A 23,041-nucleotide genomic window follows, 5' to 3' on the forward strand; every position below is an offset into this window, starting at 1 on the left:
AGATCATTCTCATCTCCTTCAGGAATTCCAATAAGGTGAATGTTTGCTTGTTTGGTGTGTTCCCACAACTGTCTCTAGGAACGAACCATCTTTGGTCTCCACTTCTCTTCATCTTTGGGCATTTGGGAGCATTCAAAAGCTTTGCCTTCAATATCAGAGATCCTTTCTTCTGCCTGATCAGTCCTGTTACTGAGGGATTCTGTTGTATTTCTCAGGTCTTTGAGGGATGCACCTTCCTGCCTCAATTTGTCAAAATCTTTGATGATTTTATCTTTGCATGCTTGAGACAGCTTTTGAATTGCTTCTTGAACTTGTAATTCCAATTTTACTTCAATTCTGTTAATCTTATTTGCTATCCAAATTCTGAACTCAATTTCTGTCATCTCAGCCATTTGTTTAAGAATGGGATCTTCTGTTGTGTCTCCCTTGTCATGCCTTGCAGGAGTAGATCTACTCTGGTTATTCATGTTGCCCAAGTTTTTCTGCTGCTTCCACTCCATGGTTATTTTTCACCATTTGTTTAGACAGGTAAGGTGGAATTAAATTGAGGGCTCCTGGATATGTAATTAACCAACCTTTTACCAGAGTTCTGAGACTGTTGACTGTGGCTTTCCCCCTATGGCTTTACCAAGGTCCCATTCAGTACTACAGCCTGAAACTCTGGGGTCCCACTTGGTATGATGGGGCTAGCTGGGTCTGTCTTGTATTTAGCTCGACTCTGACCAATCCCAGTGGGTCAGTGACTTTGGGTTGAAATCTCAAGCTGTGGAGGAATACAAGCAATTAAGACACCCTGCCCCCCCCCCACTGGCAATAACTGAGAGAGAATCAGACCCTGCCTCTAAAACACAACCAGGGTATAACCTTGGGGAGTTTTCAGGTGATTGCTCCCGATTAAGAGTTCCAAACCAATTGTCCTGCTCAGCACAAACACAGATCAAGTGGAAAATTTCAAAAGGTCTCCAACAACTGGACAGCAGGTATCCACTGGCAGCTCAAGTGTGACTTACCCCGGTGGTCTGTGGAGTCTGAAATGCCTGCCCAGCAAAATAATTATTCCAGGGAGGCTGGTGCATCACTGTCACCCCTAGTCACTGTTTACTCCACAGGGCTGCAGCCCAGCTCTCTCTAATACTCAAGTACACCAGGTATTTGCACCTAAGTCAAAGAGGAGACAAGGCCTCCCTGATCGGGCCATCTCACTGTGTGACCTGGAGGTGGGAAGAGTTCAGTTCTAATTCCCTCCAGTGATCACTGGAAACTGGGGAGTGTTCCACAGTGTGGAACACTGTGTGTCTGTACCCAGCTGGGGGTTACCGTGGAGGAGTGTGGTTCTCTCCCTCAAGAGACGATGCCTCTGCCTTGGCCACACTACACCTGTAGGACTCCTGCAGGTCAGGTCGGGTTCCCTCTGTGTTCCGCATAATTGTGAAGGTGTCTCTCCCAAATTTGACACCATTGGGAGGGACTGTAGAGCCGCCACCACTGTCAGGGGTGGTGCTGCCGATCTCAGGTACTACTGTGTGCCAGTTGCAGGAGCTGGGCAGGGAATCAGCGAGCTTGTGGGCGGTGCCCTGTTGGTAGCAGAATTGGGCGGAGACCCGGCAGTCCCTGGCGGTCGGTGGCACAGTCCTGCGCTATGCTCTTTCCAACACAGGGCAAGTTTCTTTCCCCTTGTGACTCCACACCTCTATTAAAGTTACAGTTTCAAAAAAACTGTTCCACAGCCCATGAGATGCCTGCCCTAGCAAAAATCTGCCAGACCCTCCAGATTCTGCAGAGCGTAGTCTTCCAGACTGCAGGAGAGGTGGGGGAGGGTGGACTGGAAGTTCAGGACGGAAGGGAGAATATTACATCAACTTTTGTCCCAGGCAAGAGGCTTCCTGAGCTTGCAGTGGTATCTCTCTGTGGAGAGAGTCCAGCCCTGAATCATTCTCTCCCCTTCGGTGAAACAAAACATCCTCTGTTCACTAGTCACCTCAAGCATCTCTCATGATGGCGGAAAATGGTTCCCATCCTCTTTGGGATGATTTTTGTACTTGAAATTTGTTTCCTTGGGATAATGGATAGGGATAATGCAAACCTATCACTCCTCTCTCCTGATCTTCCACTTTATTGAGTTGGTTCTCTCCATTACTTCTCCCATTGGACGGGAGCCTCTGCTGAAAGCTGGCTTCAGTCAGCCATCTTACCTCTTCCTGATGGTTTTCATTTAGATAAAGTTATTCCAATGCAACTATTACATCATTTCATTATGCACTGTATATATAATTGCTGATTAGATAATAGGCAAATCCAGTATCATATACTTTCATTGATAATTTTTATTTTTAGCTTAGAATAACTTCACAAAAAAGAGAGAGTAGTATGATTCTATAGTTTCATTATGCTGCTGGTTATAACTGAAATTTGTCAGAAAATCTCCATTTGGATGTGTTGATGAATGGGAGTGAATAGTCCCTCAGACCCTCCTCTTCATTTAGTAGTCTTCCACATCCCCAGCACAGAGAGCTAGCAGTGCTTTCTCATAATGCCCTGAAGCAAAGTTCTGAAAAGACAAAATATGATGTATTTGAAATAAAGTCATAGTCTTTCTTTCTTTTTTTATTAAGTCTTTTGTACATAGATCATAAATACATTTATGCCCATTTCAGTGTGTTGATTATTTGTACAATTGGAGTGCTTACATCATACTAAACAGCAGAGCTTTCATCTCAATTACCCAATTATAGCATTAGGACATAGTGTTTCTTTAAAAGAAACTCAATTCTTCTGAACTGCATTATGAAAGAGCCATGGGCTGTTAGCCTTACCAGAATTATTTACTTTTCTCATCTAAACATTTAGTATTTCCTAAACATTAGTCTCAATGTAAGTTGTTGAAAAATAATAGCACTGTTATAAGTAATAGTATGCAATTTATATAAAGTTGATTGAATCAACTATATATCATTGTATATTTATATGAATAACAATTTGAATGAGAATTAAATCTTTTATTCAACTTCATAAGGAAGTGCCTTAAGATGATTATTATAACAAATCATTAATTGTAATTACTAGGGAGAAAATTGACACTACGACTTAAAAAGTTTTTAAGTTTATATTTACTAATGCAGTTATTATCAATGAATGATGAGAACAAATATTTACACTAAAAATATGTACAGCATAATATTATGAGTAATAGTGAAAACTGAAAAGCAATATATAAAAATGAGAGGTAGTTTATATACTTTACAGTTTTATACAATGGGATCCCATGGTTCAATAAAAATATCCCTGTAGGTAGTAAAACATATTATTATTTATGTGTTCTAAGAAAAAGATGATTCAAGCTTCTGTAACAATTGTATAATCTGGGTGGCTTAGAAATAGTAGGAATTTATCTCTCACAGTCTGGAGGGTGGCAAGGTCCAGGTCCAGGTCCACCAGATTGAGTTGGTGTTTCCCGAGGGCTGCTTCCTGTGGACAGCTGCCCTCTCACTCTAAACTCACAGGGCAGAGAAACAAAGGCACTGCCTTGGGCCTATTTTATAAAATAAATAAGGACACTACTTCTATTTATGGTATCCACATTCATGACTTAATCATCTTCTTAAGGTCCTGTCACCTTGGGGATTATAATTTCAGCATGTCAATTTTATGGGTACACAAATATTCAGACCATAGCAGTGCCTACCAAAAAATTTTGTCAGTGATTATCTATGATAGAAAATTAAATAAATTTGTATTTTCTTTTTGTGGTCTTCTACAGTTTCTATATTTTCCCAAAAAATTCACAGTAAAAAGTACATATTATTATAAAACTGATCTTTGTCAAAAATCAACTATCAGTTTAAAGTGTTCTTTTACACAAAGCTGTGTAATTATAATTCACTACTTTCAATGCATATGGCAAGGTTGCATTAGTTATATCCAAATGTTAGCAGACACTGAGATGGTTGTGCTTAATTACAGAAAACTAATCATCTAGAGGATCCATTATGTATGACAAGGATTTCTCAATGGAAAATATTTATTAACACTTGAAGGTTGTGGTATATGTACACCATGGAATATTATGCAGCCTTAAAGAAAGATGGAGACTTTATCTCTTTCATGTTTACATGGATGGAGCTGGAACATATTCTTCTTAGTAAAGTATCTCAAGAATGGAAGAGAAAGTACCCAATGTACTCAGCCCTACTATGAGACTAATTTAGGGTTTTCACATGAAAGCTATAATCCAGTTACAACCTAAGAATAGGGGAAGGGGGAAAGGGAGGGGACGGAGGGGGGAGGTGGGTAGAGGGAAGGGGATTGGTGGGATTACACCAGCGGTGCATCTTACAAGGGTATATGTGAAACTTGGTAAACGGTCTGTGAAGCTAGTGAATGATGCCCCATGATCATATCAATGTACACAGCTATGAATTAATAAAAAAAAAAATAGGATAATTGAGGGGGCTACAGAGTCCCAGAGCTCATAATGACAAACAAAAAAACAAAGGAATATTAAAAAACTGCATTAGTAGCCCTAAGCCACTGACACTGGGACTTTTCAGGCCATGCTTCCCCAGAGCTTCCACCCTTACCCCCATTTCACTGACTTTTTAAACTCTCTTCTCTGCTCGGCGCCTGTAGCTCAGTGGTTAGGGTACTGGTAGGTTCAGACCTGGCCCAGGCCTGCTAAACAACAATGACAACTGCAACAACAAAAACAACAAAATAGCCGGGTGTTGTGGCAGGCACCTGTAGTCCCAGCTACTTGGGAGGCTGAGGCAAGAGAATCGCTTAAGCCCAAGAGTTGGAGGTTGCTGTGAATTGTGACACCATGGCTCTCTACCAAGGGCGACATAGTGAAACTCTATCTCAAAAAAAAAACCCCAACAAACTCTCTTCTTGCAGTACATGAGCTAATACAAGGGGGGAGTAGAGGAATGAGGGAGAGGAGAGGAGGGAGGGGGATGAGGGTCACGATGTATGACACATCTCTGGGGGGGTGGGACACAATTATAAGAAGGACTTTATCTAACAAATGCAATCAGTGTAACCCACTTCTTTGTTCCCTCAATGAATCCCAAACAATAAAAAAAATTAAAAAAAAAACACTTGAAGGGTTCGGGGCTTTGAAGGTGCAAGTGAGGAGAGTAGACTTCTCTTCAATGCTCCATCACTTCTTACTCTTGGAGACCACTTTACCTTCAAAAGAACCTACAAAGTCTTCTGTATCATGTGGCATCTTGGTTCTTTGATCAGTGAGTTGTTTCTGGATCACTTTTTCACTAAACTAAAAAGCCATTCCTTGCGATTAAAAATTTAAGCTGAAAACAATGTCAATAAGGTAACAGCACTTAATTATGTGCAAAATATAAGTCAGGACATGTTCTTAGGTCCCTGTGCCTTCTTTAACATCTGATCATACTTCAGAATTCAGTTCTTCAAGACAATTACTGGGCATGAATATTGTACATGACTCTTTTATTTTGTTTCGAACACATCAAAGAGGAATCATTTCTGACATTGAGGTGAAGCATTTTTCTAACTTGGCACCTGTTGGTCTGGAAAGTGTCTGCAAAACTAAGGTGAATTATCCCTGTCTGAATATTTATTTAACTGTTCAGATTCCACCATGAAGTTTAAATTGAGTTCTTGTCTCAGTTTCAAAAGAGATAAAACACAGCCAAAATAAATTATATATAGAAGACTTATTTTGATATCATGAAATAGAGATTTTCCATATTGCTCTTCATAACATTTTCTTATGGTCAGCAAGTCTATTTCACTTCTGGCAATTAGAATCCTGATTATGTGTTTTATTATGGAAACCAAAGTCCTACAAGATACAGAAAGTGGGGATGAAAACTTGATGCCCTAAAATAAGTGCCCAGGGAACACACATCTTTTTTGAAGCTTCTCTCACTGTATCCCTCACATACTGGCCTCACTGTCCACCCTGCACCCAAGTCAAATACTGAGAGCCACCTTTGTGATTCTTCTCTCTCCCTTACTATGTATTGAAAATAAATGATTCTCTTCTATTTTACTATTTAAATGCTTTTTAATCTCTATTCTAGTGCCAGAGCCTTGACTCTGACCCATGCCATTTCACCCTATTCTGTAGTAATTGCTTCCTCTTTTCAGCCTTGCCAACCTTCACAGTACATTACAACGTGCAAACCTGATCATGTGGGCTTTCCAGGTGAAAATTCTTCCTGGGGCGTGAGAAATCTGAACCTCAGTTAGATGCACATTGATAGGTCTAAAACTGCAATTATATTTTCATTATTCTATTCATTATTTAAAAATTGTAAAAAAAATATATATATATATATGTCCAGGCTCTTCAAATATTTGATTATTTAAATTCAAATACTAAGAAAATGCCAGGAAGGCTATGTTAACCATTGTGATAATAATGTGTCAAACGGTCTATGAAACTAGTGTGTGATGCCCCATGAGCATATCAATGTACACAGCTATGATTTAATAAAAAATAAATAAATAAATAATGCAAACTCAATGTTTGTGCACCAACCCCAGAAGTAATATGGCCTGATACATTCAGTTTCAAATTATCTTTTCAAATGGAGGAATGATGACACCTGGCGGCCAGAAAACATACTCTACTTTTTAAAGTTTGAATGTTTGGATGTAGATCTACTAATAAACTTTTAATAACTTGAGGTGATTGAAATGAATGGTCTAGCCAAGTGTCAAAATTTAAATTATAGATTATTCGTTTAGGGTAAACTAGAGAAAAATGTGAATGTTTTCTTTGGTTTTGGGGCAGCTGAAAACAGCTTTTCAACAAATATTTAACACCTGAAAGTCTTCATATTTCAAAAATTTGATTTCTTGAATATACAATCCCTCTGTTTATATCCAAACAATTTATGAGTATACACACCTTACTTTCTGCCTTATATCACATGCACATGGCAAGTATACAGTTTTTTTATTTATTACTAGAATAAGTAGCCCTGAATTTGGGTAGTCACTCACAAGTAAAGCTTTATTCTGTTATTGCAGTACTTGGCTCTTTGGAGAAGGAAACTGTTGAAATCATCCTATAGCATTGCGCAATACACTATTTCACATACATTTTTAATAAAATTAACCTTTTCTACTTGGAAATAGAATAAAAGAAAAGCAGAGGACTGTGACCATTGATCATCCACCTACATTCTGAGATTGCATAAGGTCGTCTGGACGTAAGATATGTAATAAAAGATTCTTGACCAGTAGCATACTTTCCCAGCATGTTGGCTACTTTCCAGAAGTTTCCCTGCAAAAATCAGTTTGAGAAATAAACACTCTGGCTTAGTTTGGCCTTTTTTTTTTTTTTTTTTAGATAGAGTCTCAGTCTATTGCCCTGGCTGAAGTACCCTGGCCTCAGCCTAGCTCACTGCAACCTCAAATTCCTGCACTTAAGCAATCTTTCTGCTTCAGCCTCCCGAGAGTAGCTGAAATGATAGGCACCCACTACGATGCCCAACTAATTTTTCTATATTTAGTAGTGATGGGGTCTCACACTTGCTCAGGCTAGTCTCCAACTCCTGAGCTCAAGCAATTCACTTGCATGGGCCTCCCAGAGTGCTGGGATTATAGGTGTGAGCCACTGTGCCTGGCCATAAACACTCTGATTATTAAAATTACTGTCTATTACATTATTTTAAATACTTGGAGTTTTCAAGGCTATGACATATGTATAATGATCTAGATGAGACCCTTTCTTTTTCTAATATGTTCCAGGCACATTATTGATAGGGTGTATATTATCTTAATTACTTAAGTGATTTTTTCTGAAAAATGAATGCTCCAAAGGATGTGTGACTGACTATCATACTAAAGTATGGGAAACATCCCTATTTATTTGCAAAAATAGCGTCACAGTTTATTGTTGTCTAGCCATCTCTTTAAGCACTTTTTGAAAAATAACACTTTATGTTTCAACCCAGCAACATTATTTTGAGAAATACAGCAATTTCTTGCTTAGAGTTAGCAATGTGTTTTTTTGTTTTTGTTTTTGTTTTTTTGTATGGGGCACCATACACTGGTTTTATAAACAGTTGGACACATTTTGATCACACTGGTTAACATAGCCTTCCTGGCATTTTCTTAGTTATTGTATTAAGACAATTATATTCTACATTTACTAAGTTTCACATGTACCCTTGTAAGATGCACTGCAGGTGTAATCCCACCAATCACCCTCCCTCTGCCTATCCTCTCCCTTCCCTCCCCTCCCTCCCCTCCCTCTCCGCCTTCCCCATATTCTTCACATTATAACAAAGATATTTGCACAAGTATGTTTATTGCAGCCCAATTCACAATTGCTAAGTCATGGAAAAAGCCCAAGTGCCCATCGATCTATGAATGGATTAATAAATTGTGGTATATGTACACCACGGTATATTAAGCAATGTTTTGAATTTTCTACTTGATGCCATGCTTTGTACTTGCATATGTGTGATCTAATGGGGCTTTGGAAATACACAAAAACATTTGAATTTACCAGTTCCTATAGGAGTTAAGCTCTAGACTATACAGGACAGATAGACCCCAGAGAACCATACTTCAATACTTCCTGTATTTTGATATAGAAAGCAGACTGTCATGCTTATTTGACTGGTATTATTTTTGGTGTAGAACGTATTTTTTTTCACCTTGGGTGTATTTCCTTAGACATGTATATATTTATATACAAGTTAAAAAACGGAACTCAAAACTTAAGTAATGGAAATAAAATTAATCTTTCGAGAAAATAGTAATAACTTCTGGAGAAATTTTAACAATACGCATGTTTCTTGTATGGATTGCACTATAGATAATGATGTTTTCTCTTTTTGATAGAAACCCCATAATTGCTCTTCAGTTACTGTTAGAATGTAAACTTCTCCAGGGAAGGGGCTTTTGTTGTTTTGCTGTTCTCTCTGCAGTGCCTAAATCAGTGACCAGAAGAGTAGGTGCTCGAAATGCTTACTGCATAGCTAAATGAACCAATTAAAACATTTCTTGGTATTTCTAATGTCTACTTTTCCTCTCTCATGCCCACTGCTTTGTGGCAGTGGAAAGAGAGCAATCTTGAGATTCAAGATTCAAAGACCTGACTTTTAGCCATAACTTTTCAATAGTAAGCTGATAGACTTGGGAGCAATCACGTAACTGCCTTATGCTTTGCTTGTAAAATGAGGAGTTTTGTTGTGATACATGTATATAATACAATTTCGAGGTGATACATGTATATAATTAAATTTTGTTGACAATTTGCTGGAAGTATGCACGTTATTCTCACAAAACAGACTTAAATAGTCATATCTTGTATGTTATTTTAGGGTTTTCCCTAAACCCATTAAACCAATCTTGTGGAACCATCTCTAAAACTCCTCCATCAGATAAGCTATCACATTGTCATCTCTCAGCTTCCATGTTCATGTCTGTCTCTGTCATTCTAGGAATGGAAAGTCCCGATACTCATTTATTCAACAAATATCTGCTATGGGGATATTCTTACTATAGTAGATTATTCACCTACTATGGGGATATTTCACAAGGTCCCCTGAACTTAGTCCCTAAAATATGTGCTGTCAAGCCACAGTGCAGCACAAGATAAAAGGCAGGTAGTTTCGCTGTAGTTTTTCTGATAACGTCTATGGAGAGACATGTTTTCTCATTTAGGCAATGGTGGTGCAGTTCTCCTAATAGCCTGCGGGAATCATTATGTAGCAAATCTCTTCTATGATAGGATTTACTCCTAAAAGCAAATTTATTAGAGACAGTGCCAAAAACAAAAACAGACAACAAAAAGCACTTTTCTTCTTGCAGAGAAGAAAAACACGTTGCTAGCATTTATCTGCTCTTGACCAAGGGATTGGAAGTCAGTAAATGCAAAGTATACCAAACACTCTGTGTACTGAACTGTGAGCAGCCAGGCACAGTGTCTGAGACCTACATTTTTGTGTGTGACCTCCAAACCAGCTGGCAGGGAAGAGTCTCAGTTCATTACAGTCCTAGTTTGTCAGTATGCGCCTTGTATCCAGAACCGGTGAACTTTTCTTCTATAAGGTTTGTACATCTTTTAAATAATGAAATTCAGGGGGAAATGACTCAGTCAAGATGTTACCTATGCACTTTTAATTCAGTGAGAGCCAGGCAGTTTTGTGCATAATGCAAGGGTACATGTCAAATCTATTAAGAGTAGAGCATAAATGTCTTAACGCAACAAATAATTGAGTGCGGTGAAGGCTATGCTAACGATTTGATGTAAGCATTCCAAATAGTGTATAAAATCAGTACATTGTACCACATAAATGCAATAATGTACACAGTTATGATTTAATAAAATAAAAAGGTCTGCTGCACTCCAAATAAATTATCACTTACCAATTGCAACTAGCAGCTCTTGAAAGTATTCGTCATAGCATTCTCTGATGGCATCTACTATGTCTTGCCCAGAAATGCTTTGAAATTCCTGGAAAACTTCACCAAATTGGGTAAGTCAATGGGGATTTTGTAAATATTATAAATTTAAAATAAAAATGTCGATTAGGTTGCTATACATAGTGAAGATAAATATTTTCTCTAACTGAAAACACTACAGCTATTGGTTATGTTTGATCAACTATTGTCTGAAACAAACACACATACTCTGAATCAGCAGAGTCAGCATAAATACTTAAATTCAAGGACATGTTATTACTCTGGTCCCCTGGAGAGCAACGGCTACTTCTAGGGAGTCCACTAACTCATTTAATTTAAATTGAGGGGAAGCCAGTGTCCAAACATATTTATGAACCAATTATTTAGGGCATATATAATAGACTTATGTCAACAGTAAACTTTTTACCAGAGTTTAAATATTACAATCAAGTATAAAAGTACTCAGAGCAATGATTGAAATAATGGTCATAAATTCCAAGAAATGGATTCTGAGAAATGCAGAATCATCAATCATCTTTAGGGCACAGATTAGAGTTTATCTACTTAAAATTCTGCTAAACTAAGCTTCCCTATTTTAAAAACGTACTTATCTGCTTTATCCCAGGAAACTTGTAGTTTTCATCCACTCTTATAGCAAATTAGAAGCAAGGAGGTTTATTATTATTATTATTATCTCTTATTGACATATAAAGTAAAGCAGTGTGACTTAGGTTAGAGGAGGCTACCTTTATGGGTTTTTTTAATAGAATTTTAAGTGCTTCATATAGAAAAAAAATTTTTAAATAAGGGAAAAAGAAAGATACAGCACTTTAAGAAAGTCAAACAAGGTACAAAGTAACCTGAGTGCACCCTCTAAGACCACCAAGTCACTACTTACATCACATCACTACTTACACCCCATAAATCAATAATAATAAACTTGATGTGTTATCAGCTAGTTCAATTGTATCTAGTACATGCTTTTCAAATAACATGTAATATACTTGATCAAAAGTAGCTTACATATTTGAGTAAGTTCTCCATCAAAAAAGAGACAATGTGTTCAGTATTTGAATGTTACATTCAAATTCAGTCATGGGAAAAACATAATGGAGAAAATTTTGCCCCTTACTGACATCATTAAATGGGGTACATCACCAATTGTAACTAGCAGCTCCTGAAAGTATCAATTGTAACATTCTCTGATGGCATCGACCCTGTCTTGCCATTAGAGAAGTATAAATAAAATTCAAAAATACTGTAAGGGGGGAGGAGACAAGATGGCTGACTGAAGCCAGCTTTCCACAGAGGCTCCTGTCCAGTAGGAGAGTTAAAGGACAAAAATTCAACAAGTAACCTGGTGGATTTGAGCTGCACTAAGAGAGAAGGTTGAAGAACGCACGTCAACCCCGCTGAGGTGAGCTGCAACCACAAGGATACAAACAAAAGGTACAAAATCCATCACCAAGCAGACGGGAGTCCCCTCCCCCATGAGAACGGCTCAGAGTGCCCCATAAACAATCAGGCAGAGTTCAAAGGTCCTCCCACTACACTCCATAGGAGAGACCCTCTAAAAACTGGACCTACCACCCCTACTAGGGTGCCACGGTGTCCTCCTGCCAGGCATAAAACTGTATAAACTGTATATAGTCTCTACCTGGAATTCTGAGCTCCCAGCACTCCCCTTCACTCACACTGAGGTCTGGAGGCCAGTCCCCCAGGAGTTCAGAGTCTTGGGTGATTTCTCGAGGGGTGTAGACAGTGCTGGGCTGCAGCCGGTCAGTGCAGACTCTGGGGTACGGGAGTGGAGAGAGGATGGTTGGCTGGAGGGGAGCTACGCTGGAGCAGCGGTTGCCTGAGCCATAAAACAGCAGCCCTCTTTGCTAGCAATACGACTCACTACCGAATATTCTGAAGCCACACCCCCTGTCTCCCTGGGCAGCCAGAGACTCTGAATATAGGATTTCTCTGAGGCAACTCCAACTTGCAAACTGGAGAAACTCCCAGGGCGGGGCTGACCCAGAGGTCTGCTTTACTAAACCTAAGACGCACCTGGCCCTCAGGGGATCGTCAGCCTATAGACAATACAAGAGCAAAGACAAGCTGATTTGGAACTCAATTCAGCTTCTCTTCTGCAGGGGAACCGCAGAGTTGTTCTGTTCTCTTTTGTCAGTAACATTAATCAGGGGCGAGACTGGACTTGAGTGAAACCCCCCCCAACCTTCATCAAGCACCCAAAGTTGTAAGGCCTCACCTCCTCCTGCTAGAGAGAGGCAGAGCACAGTGGCCTGGCAGACTTCCTTGTGATTCAGGCAGGTGCAAACTCCTGGAGTACCGATTCACTACAGGCAACTGGGTCAGCCAACTTCAGGGCTATCAGTGACTGGGTGTGACAGTGGTGCAAGGTGGGGAAGGAGGCAGCAACCTTCCCAGACTGATCTATTGGCTGGGTGGCTCCTCCTGACTCCACCCAGCACTGGAGCAAGCCACACCAGAGTAGTCACAAGACCCCTGTGATCCAGTTCCCAGAGACCTCTTAAACTCTCTCACCCAAGACAGGTGCAGACTGAGACAATTGATTTGGACTTTTTGAACTGAACCAATCACCTCAGGACAAATCAGGTGGTGCCCTGGGTGCACGGTGGTAGGAAGGTTTGATTTTTCTTTTCCAATTGTTTGCCGGTGGAGGGTGGGGTGACTTAATTGCTGATATTTCTCCACAGCAGAGACTTTCAATCCAGAGTATCTGTTTCACTAGGGTGGAACAGAAACCAGCTGAAAACAAGACAGAACCACTTAGCCCCACCACACCAGACAGAGCCCCAGCTTCTCAGGCCACAACACTGTACAGGCCCTTGACAAACCCCCAGGGGAAAAAATCAAAGGGAGTAAAACAACCATGGGGTGGAATCAGTGGAAAAACTCTGGTAACATGAATAACCAGAATAGATCAACCCCCCCAAGGAAAGATATGGCGGATGTAATTGAAGATCCCATTCATAAACAACTGGCTGAGATGTCAGAAATCGAATTCAGAATTTGGACTGCAGACAAGATTAAAAAAGTGGAATTAGGAATTCAAGAAGAAATTCAAAAGTTGTCTCAAGAATTTAACGAATTTAAAGACAAAACCACCAAAGACTTAGACACACTGAAGCAAGAATTTGCAGCCCTCAAAGATATGAAAAATACAGTAGAATCCCTCAGCAACAGAATGGAACAAGCAGAAGAAAGGATTTCTGACATCGAAGATAAAGCCTTTGAATGCTCCCCAACTTTCAAAGAGGAAGAGAAATGGAGAGCAAAAACGGATCATTCTCTCAGAGAGCTCTGGGATAATTCAAAGAAGGCGAATATCCTAATCATAGGAGTTCCAGAAACAGATGAAGTGGCCTCTCTGGGCACAGAGGCTCTTCTGCATGAAATTATGAAAGAATTTTCCAGACACGCCTAGAGATTCTGAAATTCAGATAGCAGACAGCTTCAGAACCCCAGCACAAATCAACCCCAATAAGACATCCCCCAGGCATATCATAATTAACTTCACTAAAGTTAATATGAAGGAGAAAATCCTCAAAGCTGCCAGGAGAAAGAAAAGCATTACCTTCAAAGGAAAGAATATTAGAATGACTGCAGATCTCTCTGCTGAAACTTTTCAAGCCAGAAGAGGGTGGTTACCGACTTTTAATCTCCTAAAGCAAAATAACTTTCAACCCCGGATCTTGTATCCAGCTAAACTGAGTTTAATTTATGATGGAGAAATTAAATACTTCAATGACATTCATATGTTGAAGAAATTTGCCATAACCAAACCAGCTCTTCAGGATATTCTCAGACTTATCCTCCATAATGACCAACCCAATCCTATACCACAAAAGTAAACTCACTCAGAAACTTTGGATCAAACTCCAATTTCCACACTGGCGAAAGGATTAAAAATGCCCACTGGACTTTTGAAAAACTCGATACCCAAAACTTCACCAGACTTATCAATATTCTCCATTAATGTGAATGGCTTAAACTGTCCTCTAAAGAGGCATAGGTTAGCTGACTGGATACAAAAACTCAGGCCAGATATTTGTTGCATACAAGAGTCACATCTCAACTTAAAAGACAAATACAGACTCAGGGTGAAAGGATGGTCATCCAAATTTCAGGCAAATGGTAATCAGAAAAAGCAGGTGTTGCAATTTTATTTGCAGATACAATAGGCTTTAAACCAAGAAAAGTAAGGAAGGACAAGGATGGTCACTTCATATTTGTTAAGGGTAATACTCAATACGATGAGATCTCAATTATTAATATCTATGCACCTAACCAGAATGCACCTCAATTTATAAGAGAAACTCTAACAGACATGAGCAACTTGATTTCCTCCAGCTCCATAACAGTCGGAGATTTCAACACTCCTTTGGCAGTGTTGGAACTCAGAATACCATGGGGCATCATTCACTAGATTCACAGACTGTTTACCAAGTTTCACATATACCCCTGCAAGATGCACCGCTTCTTATACCTACATATACCCTTGTAGTACACCGCTGGTGTACTACAAAACTTTTAGAAGTGATCAAGGAATATAGCAATGTCTCAGGCTACAAAATCAACACCCATAAATCTGTAGCCTTTATATATACCAACAATAACCAAACCGAACAAACAGTCAAGGACTCTATTTCTTTCACAGTAGTGCCAACGAAGATGAAATATTTGGGAGTATACCTAACAAAGGACATGAAAGATCTCTACAAAGAGAACTATGATACTCTAAGAAAAGAAATAGCAGAAGATGTTAACAGATGGAAAAACATACCATGCTCACGGCTGGGAAGAATCAACATTGTTAAAATGGCCATACTGCCCAAAGCAATATATAACTTTAATGCAATTCCTATTAAAGCTCCATTGTCATACTTTAAAGATCTTGAAAAAATAATACTTCGTTTAATATGGAATCAGAAAAAACCTCAAATAGCCAAAACATTACTGAGCAATAAAAACAAAGCAGGAGGAATCACGCTACCAGACCTGAGACTGTACTATAAATCCATAGTGATCAAAACAGCATGGTACTGGCACAAAAGCAGAGAAGTAGATGTCTGGAACAGAATAGAGAACCAAGAGATGGATCCAGCTACTTACCGTTATTTGATCTTTGACAAGCCAATTAAAAACATTCAGTGGGGAAAAGATTCCCTATTTAACAAATGGTGCTGGGTAAACTGGCTGGCAACCTGTAGAAGATTGAAACTGGACCCACACCTTTCACCATTAACTAAAATAGACTCTCACTGGATAAAAGTTTTAAACTTAAGACATGAAACTATAAAAATACTTGAAGAAAGTGCAGGGAAAACTCTTGAAGGAATCGGCCTGGGTGAATATTTTATGAGGAGGACTCCCCAGGCAATTGAAGCAGTATCAAAAATACACTACTGGGACCTGATCAAACTAAAAAGCTTCTGCACAGCCAAGAACATAGTGAGTAAAGCAAGCAGACAGCCCTCAGAATGGGAGAAAATATTTGCAGGTTATACCTCCGATAAAAGTCTAATAACCAGAATCCACAGACAACTCAAACATATTAACAAGAAAAGAACACGTGACCCCATCTCAGGGTGGGAAAGGGACTTGAAGAGAAACTTCTCTAAAGAAGACCAATGCAAGATCTACAAACACATGAAAAAAAGCTCATCATCCTTAATCATCAGAGAAATGCAAATCAAAACTACTCTGAGATATCACCTAACCCCAGTAAGAGTAGCCCACATAACAAAATCCCAAAACCAGAAATGTTGGCATGGATGTGGAGGAAAGAGCACACTTCTACACTGCTGGTGGGAATGCCCACTAATACGTTCCTTCTGGAAGGATGTTTGGAGAACACTTAGAGACCTAAAAATAGATCTGCCATTCAATCCTGTAATTCCTCTGCTGGGCATATACCCAGAAGACCAAAAGTCACAACATAACAAAGACATCTGTACCAGAATGTTTATTGCAGCCCAATTCATAATTGCTAAGTCATGGAAGAAGCCCAAGTGCCCATTGACCCACGAATGGACTAGCAAATTGTGGTACATGTATACCATGGAATATTATGTAGCCTTAAAGAAAGATGGAGACTTTACCTCTTTCATGTTTACATGGATGGAGCTGGAACATATTCTTCTTAGCAAAGTATCTCAGGAATGGAAGAAAAAGTATCCAATGTACTCAGCCCTACTATGAAGCTAAATTATAGCTTTCACATGAAGACTATAACCCAACTATAGCACAAGACTATGGGGAAAGGGCCAAGGAAGGGGAAGGGAGGGGGAGGTTTTGGTGGAGGGAGGATAATGGGTGGGGCCATATCTATGGTGCATCTTAGAATGGGTACAGGTGATTGCACTAATGTACACAGCTATGATTTAACAATAAAAAATAAATAAATAAATAAAATACACTCAGATAATCTCTTTCCATAGGCAAGGACATGCCCAGCAATGATTCCAAGGCCCCCAAATACCCAGATCCCTCCGGGGTGACCCAGTTGTGAAACTATTATTATATCATTGACCTCGTGGCATCATAGGCACACAATAAATGCCTGTAGAACAACTGACAGGAAGAAATGAGAAATGGATGAAGAATTGAGCCTCCCCAGGACAGTGGGATGATTCTAGCAGGTGGCTTGAATCTAACAGCAGAAATGTACAGACGATTTTCCTGTTAGCAGCTTTGTTCTCTAAAAAATGAACTCTCTGTCTACAAAATGGGGCACTGAAGCTCTGGTAAGGCACTGCTGAGTCTTAGGATGACTATATGCATATTCACCACCTTGCAGGGCTCTCCAGGGGAACAGCCCTCCTTAGCAGCCTCCCACATCCTGACACCCAGGGTTAGTGGGCATATCAGGGTCCCTTCCTCAATAAATTGCAAGTTTCTTGTCCAGGAAGCCCTGATTTGACCAATTTTCACTTTACTAGTGAGCATTGAAAGGCATTAGCCTGATACACACAAGATAGCTAATGTATATCTTGGAGGTTTAGGAAAGAAAAGCAAAATATTTGGTTCGGCGCCTGTGGCTCAAGCGGCTAAGGCGCCAGCCACATACACATGAGCTGGCGGGTTGGAATCCAACCCGGGCCTGCCAAACAACAATGATGGCTGCAATCAAAAAAATAGCCGGGCATTGTGGCGGGTGCCTGTAGTCCCAGCTACTTGGGAGGTGGGGACAGGAGACTCGCTTGAGCCCAGGAGTTTGAGGTTGCTGTGAGCTATGATGCCATAGCACTCTAACCAGGGCGACAGCTTGAGGCTCTGTCTCAAAAAAAAAGAAAAGAAAAGCAAAATATTTCTTTGGAAACTCAGCCTGTCCATCAGAACCCAATCCAGTCTGCCCCTGAGGGTGACATTCAGGGACAGGAACATAACCATTTTTAGTAAATCTATGACCTGGTAGGAACATGAATAATTGCCCCTAGAAAACCAGCATCATGACAGCCATTGCAGTACATTGAGCTCCATAGAGACAGCGCTGGGGCAAGTGAGAGCCAGATGGACACTGGGCAACTCTGTGCCTCGCTGAGGAAAAATAACTGAACATGGGCAAAGGAGATCCTAAGAAGCCGAGAGGCAAAATGTCATCATACGCATTCTTTGTGCAAACTTGTCAGGAGGAGCACAAGAAGCAGCACCCAGATGCTTCAGTCAACTTCTCAGAGTTTTCTAAGAAGTGCTCAGAGAGGTGGAAGACCATGTCTGCTAAAGAGAAAGGAAAATTTGAAGATACGGCAAAGGCGGACAAGGCCTGTTATGAAAGAGAAATGAAAACCTATATCCCTCCTAAAGGGGAAACCAAAAAGAAGTTCAAGGATCCCAATGCACCCAAGAGGCCTCCTTCAGCCTTTTTCTTGTTCTGCTCTGAGTATCGCCCAAAAATCAAAGGAGAATATCCAGGCCTATCCATTGGTGATGTTGCAAAGAAGCTGGGGGAGATGTGGAATAACACTGCTGCGGATGACAAGCAGCCTGATGAAAAGAAGTCTGCAAAGCTGAGGGAAAAATACAAAAAGGATATTGCTGCATACCGAGCTAAAGGAAAGCCTGATGCAGCGAAAAAGGGAGTCGTCAAGGCTGAAGAAAGCAAGAAAAAGAAGGAAGAGGAAGATGAGGAGAATGAAGAGGATGATGATGATGATGAATATGTTGGTACTAGCACAGTTTTTTTCTTGTCTATAAAGCATTTAATCCCCTGTACACAACTCACCCCTTTTAAAGAAAAAAATTGAAATGTAAGGCTGTGTAAGATTTGTTTTTAAACTGTGGTGTCTTCTTTTGTATAGTTAACACACTAGTGAATGTATCTTTAGATATCCCTGTCCTGGTGGTATTTTTAATAGCCACTAACCTTGCCTGGTACAGTATAGGGGTTGTAAATTGGCATGGAAATTTAAAGCAGATTCTTGTTGGTGCACAGCACAAATTAGTTATATATGGGGATGGTGGTTTTTTCATCTTCAGTTGTCTCTGATGCATCTTATATGAAATAATTGTTGTTCTGTTAACTGAATACCACTCTGTAGTTGCAAAAAAAAGTTGCAGCTGTTTTGTTCACATTCTGAATGCTTCTAAGTAAATACAATTTTTTTAATTAAAAAAAAAAGAAACCAGCAAAAAAAAAAAAAGAAAGGCACATTTATCCTTAGTCTTCTATAAACTGTCGATAAAATATACCAGCTTCATCTAAACAGCAACACGTGGCCTTATTCTTATAATATTTAGTCACATAATTTTGCAAGAGGTAGAAATCAATGAAATATTTATTAAAAGTGATTAAAGTTCACATGAATTTTAGGCAATTCCTATTCTGATCAGTAAGCATGATGGCTGAAATCCATGTTCCTGTAAAAATTTTTTTCCTGTTGCTGCTTTCCTGTTACACACTGTTCACCTATCATGGATCTGATCATTGGCAAGCATCATACTTGTTCAGGAGTTTCATATCAGTATTTGGAAGTAAATGACCCTCCCTCTCTGTTCCCTGTCCCTAGCCAACAGAATCTTAACATCTATAGCCAATTTATTTCATGGACATGACTTTCCTATAAGAAAGGGGTATTATAATCCTACAAAAGTAAAACTGATAGAATTGAGCAATTGTTTTTGTAAAAGACTAACTGAAGTTCATAAAAACAAAGATGTTACCAATACACTATCTGAATCAATACCTTACTTTGAATTGAGCCACATTTTGACACATAATTTTGAAAGATTTACATGATTTTTAACATATTCTCCTCAATATGAAAATACATATTGAGAACAGACAAATCTGAATACCCCTGGAGGCTTATTGATTCTTTCCTTTTGGTATCTCAACATGGACCTGGCTCAGGAAGTCTGAGTCTGTAAATGGAAGAATCGGTGACTCCAGTCACTGGTCTCTGGAGGCTCTCCCTGCTAACAAGCCACTTCCTCTGACCATTTATTTTCACTGTTACATCACAGTTTAGATATTCCCTCTGCTCTCCTTAATCTTGTATGTGTATAGGAGTGCCAGGGGATAATTTCCCCTCTGGGAACATCAGCATATAGCTCTTACAAGTTGCTTTTGGGTCAGATCACCTTCATGGCGTGCATATGATTGCAGGGAGTACATGAGACCAACCATCACCTCCTTGAAGTGATGCAAAAGCTTCCCTTTCGATCCCCAATCAGGTCCTATGAAGGAAAAAAATGAATATTTTTATTACATCGGTTCCTAAACGAGAGATGAGATAATTGGAGAAAGTTTTCTAGTAAGATTTACTTTTCTGTGTCATTTTACATAAAACAGTTCAATGTGAAAGACAGATTCTGGAATTTCTCACTGATTAAGGTTTTAGGGCTAAGAGGGAGCAAATCCAAATGTGTATTCTTTCCATGGTTTAGTAATTTCTGCAATTATATTTTTATTTTTATGTTATTTTTTATTAGAAATCAACATGTTATTCTGAAAAGATGCTTTTAAGTTGCATGGTTATCTAAATAATTTATGAAGAAAAGAGAATAAATATAACATTTTTGTCATCTGTTAAAAACTTCCTATATCTTGGGGTGATGCCTGCCGCTCAGTGGGTAGGGCGTCAGCCCCATATACTGAGGGTGACAGGTTTGAACCCGGCTGGGCCAAACTGCAACCAAAAAATAGCCAGGCATTGTGGTGGGTGCCCATAGTCCCAGCTACTCGGGAGGCTGAGGGAAGAGAATTGCCTAAGCCCAGGAGTTGGAGGTTACTGTGAGCTGTGATGCCACAGCACTCTACCAATGGCGATAAAGTGATACTGTCTCTAAAAGAAAAACTTACTGTATCTTAAAATTATTTTTGAGTTAAAATAATTTCTATTTCATTGAGATATAATACACAAGGTCTGACAATTAAGTTTGTGAATTTGCCATGTGCACTTACATTGGCAGCACTGTACAAACAACTTAGTGATGTTTCATAACCTTGGTATATCAGTCAATCATTGTCTCTCAGCTGTGTTCATGTTGTCATGTTCCCTGTCCCTAGTCAACAAAATCTTAACATCCATAGCCAATTTATTTCATGGACATGACTTCCCTATAAGAAAGGGGTGTTATAATCCTACAAAAGTAAAACTCTGATCGATTTGAGCAATTGTTTTTGTAAAAGACTAACTGAAGTTCATAAAAATAAAGATGTTATGTATACACTATCTGAATCAATACATTATTTTGACTTGAGCCAAATTTTGACACATAATTTTGAAAGATGGTGTGGGTGTCACTGGGTGGTGTGTGGGATAAATTTCCACATGTGTGCCATTGAGGCAGGGAAAGACAGGTTGACATGATTTCTGCAATCACAGGGAGCTAAAGCTCTAGCTACCTTCGTCAGCATATACAGGGCTTGTGAAGTAGGAAGATAAAATTTCATTCACAATGTGTCTGATGCAGTCATTAAGCCCAGCAAGGTCACAGGTTAAGAGCCTGCTGGCTGGAGACACAATTCAGAGGTTAACTATGTGGGAATACATTGTCTTAAACAGCTATGTAGCTTCAAGGCTGTCGATAAACAGAATCATAAAGCTTGTCTCTTACATCTCAATGGGCACATGAAAATCTTAAGTGTAATCTCCCCAAAAAACTTTCTGACTGATAGCTTTGTGTAACAGATAGCTGAAGCATGTCCATAGATAAAACATAATGGAATGTTTATTGTTGATGTATAGAATAGACATTGTTGATTTCTAGATTTGATATCCCTAAGTGGAGTTAAAATTAGTTAAGAATTATTTAGAAGGAAAATTCTTAGATTATAGATTAATAGTGTGTATGTGACTGCTTGACTTTATAAGGTGGTCGAGAATAAAGCTCATCAGTACATGCCACTCTGAGCTGTAGTCTGCTTCTTGCTATCATAAAAATTGCAGGAGCAATATTAAATCATACAAAAAAATCAACTCAAAATGGATTATAGACTTATATGTAAGACATGAGGTCACATAACTCCTGGGGACAAAGCACCAGGGAAAGTTGCAGACACTGGTATTGGCAGGGATATCATGGCTAGGACACCAACAGGACAGGCACCAACAGCAGAAATAAACAAAGGGGACTGAATCAAACAAAGAGGTTTCTACACAGCAAAAGAAAGACCCAACAAAATGGAAAGACAAACCAAGGAATGGGAGAAAATATTTGCAATCCACACATCCATTAAGGGGGTAATATTCAAATGCTTTGGAAAAGCAAATAGACTCATTTTAAAAATGGGGAATGAAACTAAAGTAACATGTTTCCCTGACAGATGGAGAGTTGCTAACAGATGCACAAAGCATGTAGAACAGCCCACCTCATCAGGGCGGTGCAAATCAAAACCACTGTAGTGTGCCCTCACACCTGGAAGGGGGCTTTTCTTAGAAAGGTAAAGGACAACAAGTGCTATCAGGGTGTGAAGAAAGGGGAATACTAAAAAAATTCACAGGATGGAAAACTATACAGACAGTCCTCCAAAATAAATAAATAAACTAGTGTATGATGTGGTAATCCCACTTTGGGGTGGGAAATAAGAAAATCACCATCTCTAAGAGGTACCTACACTTCCATGTCCATTTCAGCATAATTCACAATAGCCAAGATAGGGGAACTATCAAAGCTGCTCCAGCAGATTAATGGGTAAAGAAAATGTTAGAATGTTATCTGAATAGATGGACCCAGAGGACATTATGCAAAGTGTGATATACCAGTTATGTTTACAGAGGATAAAGCAGCCTGAGATTTGCAATATAAACTGTTCTTTCTAAGATATCTTACATAAGCTTAATTAATTTCATGACACTTTTATAAGCTATGATCTAGCCCATACCTAAATAACTGAGGGTCCTGGGAATTTAACCCTGACAATTCATTGTTTAACTGAAGAAAAATGGGTGCTCTTCAAAGATTGTATTTGTTTGTTTGTTTTTAAACAGAGCTCTCTATGTTGCTGGGCTCCAGTGATCCTCATGCCCCAGCCTTCTGGGTTCCTGAATTCTGGCAAAAGCCCCCACACTAGATTTTGGTTTTAAAATTAAAAACTAAAATTAAGAGCTAAATCTGGACCAGGAAAGGGTTGCTTAAACATTTCCCATTAAAGCTCATAAAA

At 39.3% G+C, this 23,041-nt stretch overlaps 1 long non-coding RNA gene across 1 annotated transcript; it reads right to left on the reverse strand.

Annotated features, from left to right (window-relative positions):
* Positions 1–2,306: 2,306 nt before the first annotated feature.
* Positions 2,307–3,343, reverse strand: LOC128588076 (uncharacterized). The gene is made up of 2 exons (XR_008380708.1): positions 3,242–3,343; positions 2,307–2,548 (listed from the first exon to the last, which is right to left on the reverse strand). It is a non-coding gene; the product is annotated as an uncharacterized LOC128588076 (long non-coding RNA).
* Between the last annotated feature and the right edge of the window lie 19,698 nt (positions 3,344–23,041).

Source organism: Nycticebus coucang, chromosome 6 (assembly GCF_027406575.1).
Source record: "Nycticebus coucang isolate mNycCou1 chromosome 6, mNycCou1.pri, whole genome shotgun sequence".
In the NCBI taxonomy this organism is placed as follows: domain Eukaryota; kingdom Metazoa; phylum Chordata; class Mammalia; order Primates; family Lorisidae; genus Nycticebus; species Nycticebus coucang.